Source organism: Colobus angolensis, unplaced genomic scaffold (assembly GCF_000951035.1).
Source record: "Colobus angolensis palliatus isolate OR3802 unplaced genomic scaffold, Cang.pa_1.0 Scaffold199, whole genome shotgun sequence".
NCBI classification, from domain to species: Eukaryota; Metazoa; Chordata; class Mammalia; order Primates; family Cercopithecidae; genus Colobus; species Colobus angolensis.
Genome location: NW_012115143.1, coordinates 2879601 through 2887898, shown reverse-complemented (window position 1 = coordinate 2887898; position 8298 = coordinate 2879601).

The following is an 8298-nucleotide window of genomic DNA, read 5'->3' as shown; positions in this document are numbered from 1 at the left end:
ACAAGCAGGAGCCATTATAACTTGTGATAAGAAACCATAAAAAGTACAGGTGATTTAGGATAAATGCATCTGACAGGGGCGTCAAGCAGGAGTCAGCAACTTTCTCTTAAAGGGCCAGATAGTACATTCTTTAGGCTTTGCAAAAAGACACAAAATGATATTATGTAGGTGCTTATGTAACTGTTTAAAACATAACCATGTAAAAATATTCTTAGCTTATCAACTATGAATAAACAGGGAACTGTTTGGCATTGGTCTGTGGGCTGCAGTTTTCTGACCTCTGCAGGTCAGAATGGAAGACTGACCTGGGGGATGAGAAGTAAGGCAAGGTGGTCAGGTAGGAGGGTGGTAGATAAAAAAGACCAGGACAAAGACTTGGATGGTCACAGTGGGGAGGCAGGAAGAAGGAGGAAGAAACTAGAGGGAACTTAAATATCTGATTGGATATGATGGATAAATGAAAGATGAAGCAAATGTGATCTGGAGAGCTGGCTACAATTTTTAACGTTGTCTTTGGCATTCACAAACATATTAGGATATTAAAAGCTTTGAAAAATCCTGCAGTAAGTAAATCTATCTGCTCAGTCCAGCATTTCACAAAATTATTTACATATTGCACCCTTCATTCATGGACTACCTACTAATGCCCCCAGTGAAGTAACGTATCATGGAATGTACTTTAGGTTTCATGGGCTTGCTCTATAGTTGCATAATCCATGTTGTAAGAGTGTGTATTCCTTGAAAAGAGAGTTAACAAATTTAGCATTTGTGTGTGTTTGTAGGGGAGGGTTATGAAATATGAAATACAACTCCTGCAGAAGGTGATGTATTACAAATAAATGTAATCTTAATGGCTGGAAGAATTATGCAGATTCAGCAGGCCAGATTGATTTAATAGTTTTTAAATTATGGATATAATGAATGAAAATTGAGAGTGCTAATAGTTGTTTTTAAACTATTTTAAACTAAAAATAACTATAGTTGTTTTTAAACAGTAAATTCGGCCGGGCGTGGTGGCTCAAGCCTGTAATCCCAGCACTTTGGGAGGCCGAGACGGGCGGATCACGAGGTCAGGAGATCGAGACCATCCTGGCTAACACGTTGAAACCCCGTCTCTACTAAAAAAAAAAAATACAAAAAACTAGCCAGGCGAGGTGGCGGGCGCCTGTAGTCCCAGCTACTCGGGAGGCTGAGGCAGGAGAATGGCGTAAACCCGGGAGGCGGAGCTTGCAGTGAGCTGAGATCCGGCCACTGCACTCCAGCCTGGGCGACGGAGCAAGACTCCGTCTCAAAAAAAAAAAAAAAAAACAAAAGCAAAAACAATAAATTCACATGGCCCTTTAAAACCTTCATTTTCTTTTCTTTTTTCATTTTTCATTTGTTCTGTCCCTCTTTTTTAAAATTTTAAGTTCCAGGGTACGTGTGCAGGATGTGCAGTTTTGTGACATAGGTAAACGTGGACCATAGTGGTCTGCTATACCTATCAACCCATCACCTACATATTAAACGCAACAGATATTAGCTATTTTTCCTAATGCTCTCTCTCCCCGTTCCCTCTCCCCCACAGGCCCCAGTGTGTGTTGTTGCCTTCCCTGTGTCTGTGTTAAAACCTTCTTTTTCAATCTTTTCAGTATGGTTCTTTATCTGCCTTTGAATCCTGCTTAATAAAATGAATTGCTCCTTCTTTTGTTTTATTTATTTATTTATTTATTTTTATTTTTTATTTTATTTTATTTTTTTTTTTGAGACAGAGTCAGTCTCACTCTGTCGCCCAGGCTGGAGTGCAGTGGCACAATCTCGGCTCACTGCAAGCTCTGCCTCCCGGGTTCGTGCCATTCTCCTGCCTCAGCCTCCCAAGTAGCTGGGACTACTGGCGCCTGCCACCACACCCAGTTAATTTTTTGTATTTTTTAGTAGAGGCGGGGTTTCACCATGTTAGTCAGGATGGTCTCGATCTCCTGACCTCGTGATCCACCTGCCTCAGCCTCCCAAGGTGCTGGGATTACAGGCGTGAGCCACTGCGCCTGGCCAAAGTAAATGTTATTATTCCCCTTTTGCAGATGAGGAAACTGAGGCTCAAAAGGTAGCAATGTATCTGTAGCTTGTGACTTGAATCCAGCTGTGTCTGACTCCAGTGCACTGAATTCCATGAAAAACAATCAGCATTTACATCAAGCTAGCCAGTGGTTTCAGAATTTCAGGTTCTTTTTCAAGGTTACGTAGACAGTTGTCTCCTGAATTGAATCACAGGAATTAAGTAAGTCTAGACTCTCAGACCTAACTACCTACTGCATGTATCAGGGCTCTACTTCAAGAGTCTGTTTCCACATGTGGCTCTGTACAAGTCAGTAAGCTCTTGGAGGACCTGGGCCATGTGCAACTAATTGCAAAATTTCCAGAGCCTATCTGGTGCTTGGCACATGATAGGCTCTCAAACAAATATACTTGAATTAAAGGACCAGCCACAGGGCAGTTTCCTTAACAAAAAGTCAACTCTGGAGAAATCAATTAAGTTAAAATTAAGGGATTTTCTTTCTTTTTTTTTTTTGAGGCGGAGTCTCGTCGACCGGGCTGGAGTGCAGTGGCCGGATATCGGCTCACTGAAAGCTCCGCCTCCCGGATTTGCGCCATTCTCCTGCCTCAGCCTCCCAAGTAGCTGGGACTACAGGCGCCCGCCACCTCGCCCGGCTAGTTTTTGTATTTTTAGTAGAGACGAGGTTTCACCGTGTTAGCCAGGATGAAAATTAAGGGATTTTCTAAGTCCTTAAAAGGAATTGCCATACCTTGAGTTAGTCTGGTACCTATATTACAATTTAATGCAAAGACTTCAAGCCAACGTTCTCTCTATTTAGTGTTTATCCTCTGATTTATCCTTTCCAGCAGCATTAACTAATTGTGTCAAAAGGTTTTTACCCTTGATTCATTTTCAGATGATATACATATTTTAAGGCCCTAGTGACATCAACTCTAATTCTAGGTAATTATGAATTCCTCTTCCTAATTTTCTATGCAGAAGTCTTCCACTAAAATCAAGCCTGATCATTATATTGGACATCAAACATGAGTAATGCTCAGGATATGACTTAACGACTTTTGGGGTCAAATGATGGCATTATTATTGTTTAAACTGTGGATCAATATCATAACCTCTTGTATTTTTCCACTGATGCTGCCACTATATTTTCCTTGCTGTGCTTTTATCAACTCTCTCCTCGGTGTACTGACCCAGATAATAATCCAGATATATATTATGGCCCACAGTTCCTGGAATTTTTTCTTTTGAAAGCTATGTAGGTGGACTTTGTGATTATGTAAGCATAAAGCTAATGGGATTGGCAGGAGATCCAGCTGAGAGCAGGCAGGTGCTGGACAATCTTCTCTCAGCCTTGCTCTGCTAATGTCTCCCTGGGTGTGGGCTGGCCCCACGCTGCTTCTGTTACGCAGCACAACAAGATAACTGCCTGCTGTGCCCTGTCACGTCTTAGTTTCCAACTGTAACTGAGAAATATGGGGACCAGCTTGGACTCCAGCAGCTTTTAAAGAGGCAGCTTGTATCTAGAATCAGAGCTTGTAAGTTTGGTTTGTGAGACTTCTGTGGTAATAACTGAATTGAACTAGATGCTTATGATGTTAACCCTAAAGCTTTATAGAAAATAGTGCCAGGGCATGTGTGTCAGTTATCTATTGCTGCATAACAAACTACCTCAAAACTTGTAATCCCAGCACTTTGGGAGGCTGAGATGGGCAGATCACGAGGTCAGGCATTCGAGACTAGCCTGGCCAACATGGTGAAACCCTGTATCTACTAAAAATGCAAAAATTAGCTGGGCGTGGTGACGCATGCCTATAATCCCAGCTATTTGGCAGGCTGAGGCAGGTGAATTGCTTGAGCCGGAAGACAGAGGTTTCAGTGAGCTGGGATCACGCCATTGCACTCCAGCCTGGGTAACAGAGTGAGACTCCATCTCAAAAAAAAAAGTGTTACTTCCTCACGATTCTGAGGGTCTGAAATTTGTACAGGGCACAGTCAGGATAGAATATCTCTGTTTCATTTGGTGCCTGTTAGGGCTGGAATACCCAAACCAGTTTCTTCATTCGTGCTTGATACCATGGTTCAAATGGCTGGGGGTGGCTGAAATAGCTCAATTAGGATCAGAGGTTTGGCCTTGCTGTTGACTGCTTTCCTTGGTTTTCCTTCATGTAATTTTAAGGTCTTTCTCTCTCTCCATATATATATACACACACATGCACACACACACACACACATATGTGCATATGTCATATATATATACACACACATATATATATGTCCATATTATATATATATATATATATCTTGGTCTTGAGTTCTACTTCTGAGGAAGCTGATCTAAATCATCCCATTCTTATTTGCATTTCATAAATCCTTGTGAAGTAAAGTAATACATATAGTCTTTCCAGCAGAGTAGACAGACTTCTTATTTAAGAGCTCAGAGATTATAAGAGTGCAAAATCAGAAACTGTTATGCAGCAATAGATAACTGATATACATGCCCCAGCACTATTTTCTAGGGCTTCTTAAAACCTAGGCTTAGAAGAGACACTGCCACTGCAGTTTTACTAACACAAGTCATAAATCAGTTGAGATTCAAAAGGAAGGAACTCTGTAAGATGTGAATAATAGAGGTGTGATTTTTCAAAATCCACTAATGTAATAACCACTACAGCAGGGTTTATGGACATGGGACACACAGAATAGCAGAGTCTACTAGAGATTGGGAAGTGCCTAGGGTTATCACGATAAAATATAGGATACTAATGTAAATTTGAATTTCAGATGAATAATGAATAATTTTTAGTACAATCATGTCTCACGTAAGTCAGCATAGCATGTAATATTTGGGACCTAGTTATACTTAAACATGGTTATTTATCTGAAATTCAAATTTAATTGGGAGTTCTATATTTTTGTTTATTATATCTAACCTAGGTGAGAGACTTGTGAATAGCACCAGGGGCTAGGTCCTACAAGCTGTTTTATTAATCTAGTTACAAGGTTTGTTTAGGTCAGGTGAGGACCAGGGCATGAGAATCAAGAGGGAGAGGGCAGACGTTCAAAGTTAGTAAGAACAAGTGGTCTGAGCAGGAGGCCTGAGCATCCAGGCGGTGTTCCAAGTGGCTGAGATTGTGACACAGGACTCAGACCAGAGAAGGACTCTCAATTCTGCACAACTGTCCTGACAATCATTTTTTTTTTTTTTCAGGCTTTCAAATAAGGTGGATAATAGTGGTACTTCATAGCATTGTGGCAAGAATTAAGTATAGGGGTGGCTGGTATGTAGTAAGCACAGAGAACAGGTTAAGTGTAATCACATCAAAGTGACAATTATAGTAACGGTAATAGTGTTGTGAGGATTGAAGCTGGGGCAGGAGGAGTGGGGAAGAGACACACAGGAAACTAACATCCCCAGAACACATGCTCAGTCCTGGTCCTGGTGCTTTCTATTCTCCGTTTTCCTTAATCATAATTGCCTTTGCAGGTACAATAAATCAACTTTATAGATGAGTGAATTGGCTTAGAGGAATTATTAGGTTTGCCTGAGTGGCAGTCGGATCTGCCTGAGACCAGAATCTTTTCCTATAAAGAAAGACGAGTGAATATAGTTCCTGCAGGTGGACCTCAATTCTTGGGCCTCCAGTCATATCCTGCTGCCAGCCTTTTCCTACCTTGGCCTCTGTGCTGCCTTAACTCTGAGCCTTCCCTTCTCAATTATGAAATGGGAGAGTAATGCCCATATTGCTTCTCCCAGAGTCTTGTTGGACGTATTCACTGTGGTAAAGGGCATGAAGACATTTTCAAACTCTAACATGCCCCATGGATGTTGAAACTCTTCTTGAAGCCTAGCACATAAAGTGTTAATCCTGTGTTCTGCTAATTCCAAGCCATGCTAGGATAAGAAAGGCAGCCCCCCAGAAGGCGCTGAAGAAGGGGTTTGGTGGGGTAGGAAGAGAGAGAGAGGTGAGTTTGTGTAGTCTGGTGTGGTGTGGAGTGCTATGCTGGCTTTTGCCCCTCTAGAATACTGCAAGGCAAGATACCAGAGGGTAAGGCTTTCCCCAAAAGACTTACAACAGAATTTAAGGGCAAAACAGTGGAGTAGGACAAGGCTCATTGCTTTTTGGTAGCCTTGCAAATAGTCCCTTGCCTGGGGCATAGGGAGGTCTAATCCAGTGATTGATAAAATGCTGATTTCACATCTCTGTTATTGTATGCTAAAGATTTGGTACACATTTTTAAGGCCTCTGTGAACTTTTAGACTTCCCCAGAGACCAGCAGCTTAGAAATATATGGGAAAATATTGTCATTATCTATTTTATGGGTGAATGTGATGTAAACAGTGATTGACAAAGCTTGACTGAGCTGGATGGTGCCTCTTGCTGGGGTCTTTTCTTTCTCTAATTTACCCCGGGTCTGAATATCTATCCTCCTTGCACATTGGACATGCAGCTGCATTCATTATTCTCACCAGCTCTGGCCAAATTCACCACATAAGGAACAAAATGGTCTGCAAACACAGACTCATATCCTGGGCAGTAATTTATGATGGTGTGACAAGAGAAGATTCTAGCTCTGACACATGTTTTCCAAGTTTACCAGAGGTAACAGCATCATTGCTGGTGGGGTGTGTGTGTGTGTCTGTTTGTGATGGGGGTGGCATGGTGGGTAGGCATGAGTGTAAACGAATGTGTGGCCTTCTGAAAGGCATCTCGTGCACACCACAGTTGACGAGAGAGGTGGGAGTGTTTGCTGTTTGATAGTGAGATTCAGTGTTATGGGGCTGTTATTTTTAGTGTTTAAGCTGTGAAAATCTCATTTTCTCCCTAGAGGCTTTCGTTCTGCCATTCTTTGGTACATCAGGTGAGAAATCAAGTGTCACCTGTTAAAAATGATAACAGATCCCAAGTTAGCTCGTAAAAATTACTGTTCCTCCCAAGTCTCTTTGGTTTGGTAAGAGTGATCTTATAAATTGTGATTTTTATTTGAGATGAGCAAGGAAGGGACAACGAAAGAGAGAGGAGGTTTGAAAGTCTTGAGTTAGAAAAAGAATTGAAAAAAATTAATGGAACTTGATTCTATTCTTTATGGATAATTAAGTATAAATGTCCATGGTAAGTCTATATCTATCTTTGTCTATCTTGAATTTAGTGTGTATGTGTTTATGTGTGTATCAGATGTCTTTTTGATGTATTCTATGAAAACTTTTTGATGATCTTGGTCTAAATTCCCTTCTTTGGTCATCCTTATATTATATGCTCACACGTTTTGTGGTCATTGAATTCCTTGAACAGAGCTAGTAAACTGCAAGTCTTAAAGGTCCAGAGGCTTTTCTACTTTGACTATATAGGCTCTAGAGACAGAAATTTTTATTGTTCTATTTATCTTTTATTTGGTCTACTATTGTACAAATCTGGTAAATTATTGAAATCCAAGGGGCCTTAACAAGAAGATTTCTGTCTTTGTAAACTTCACTTCCATGGCTCAAGTACCAGCTATCTGGGTAATAACTTCCAAAAGTAGCTTCAGTGGTTAACGTTTCCCATAAGTGTCCAACTTTGAAGTCCAACTGCCTACTTGCCAGCTCCACTTAGGCGTGTAACATGCATCTCAAACTGAATACATCTCCAATCTAACTCTTAATTCTCTTCATACCTACCTCTGGTTTACTTCTGTTGCAGTATTCTGCTTTTCAGTAAATTCTATCAGCTTTTTGGGTCAACAGCCTTGGGGTCAGCCTTGATTCCTATTTCCCACTCACAGTCCATGTACCCAATTTATCAACAAATTATGTCAGCTCTACCTTCAAAACTTGTTCAGAATCTGACCATGTCTCATCATCTCCACTGCTCCCATCCTGATTCAAGCCACCCCCATCTTTTGTCTTGACTGCGGCAATAGCCTCCTAACTGGTTTTGCCCCTTCCACCGCCCTATCCTGCAACAGCAGTCCACATGATGTTGCTGTTCTGTTCAGAATGCTCCAGTGGCTTCTTATATTGCATACAGTGAAAGTCTGATCCTTCCATTGGCCATAGGTGCTCTGTGGGCTGCTCCCACCACCCCTGCTCTCACTGCCAGCACAGGACTCTTCATCCACCCTCCCCTCTTCACTCTCCATGGAGGTGCATATTCCCATGCGCTTTTTCTCTGTCTGGAATGCTTTTCTTCCACATTTGTGCATACTTTCCCCTCATTTCTTTCTGTCTCTACTCAAGGTCACCTCCTCAGAAAGATTATCTTTCAGCATTTTTTTTTTTTTTTTTT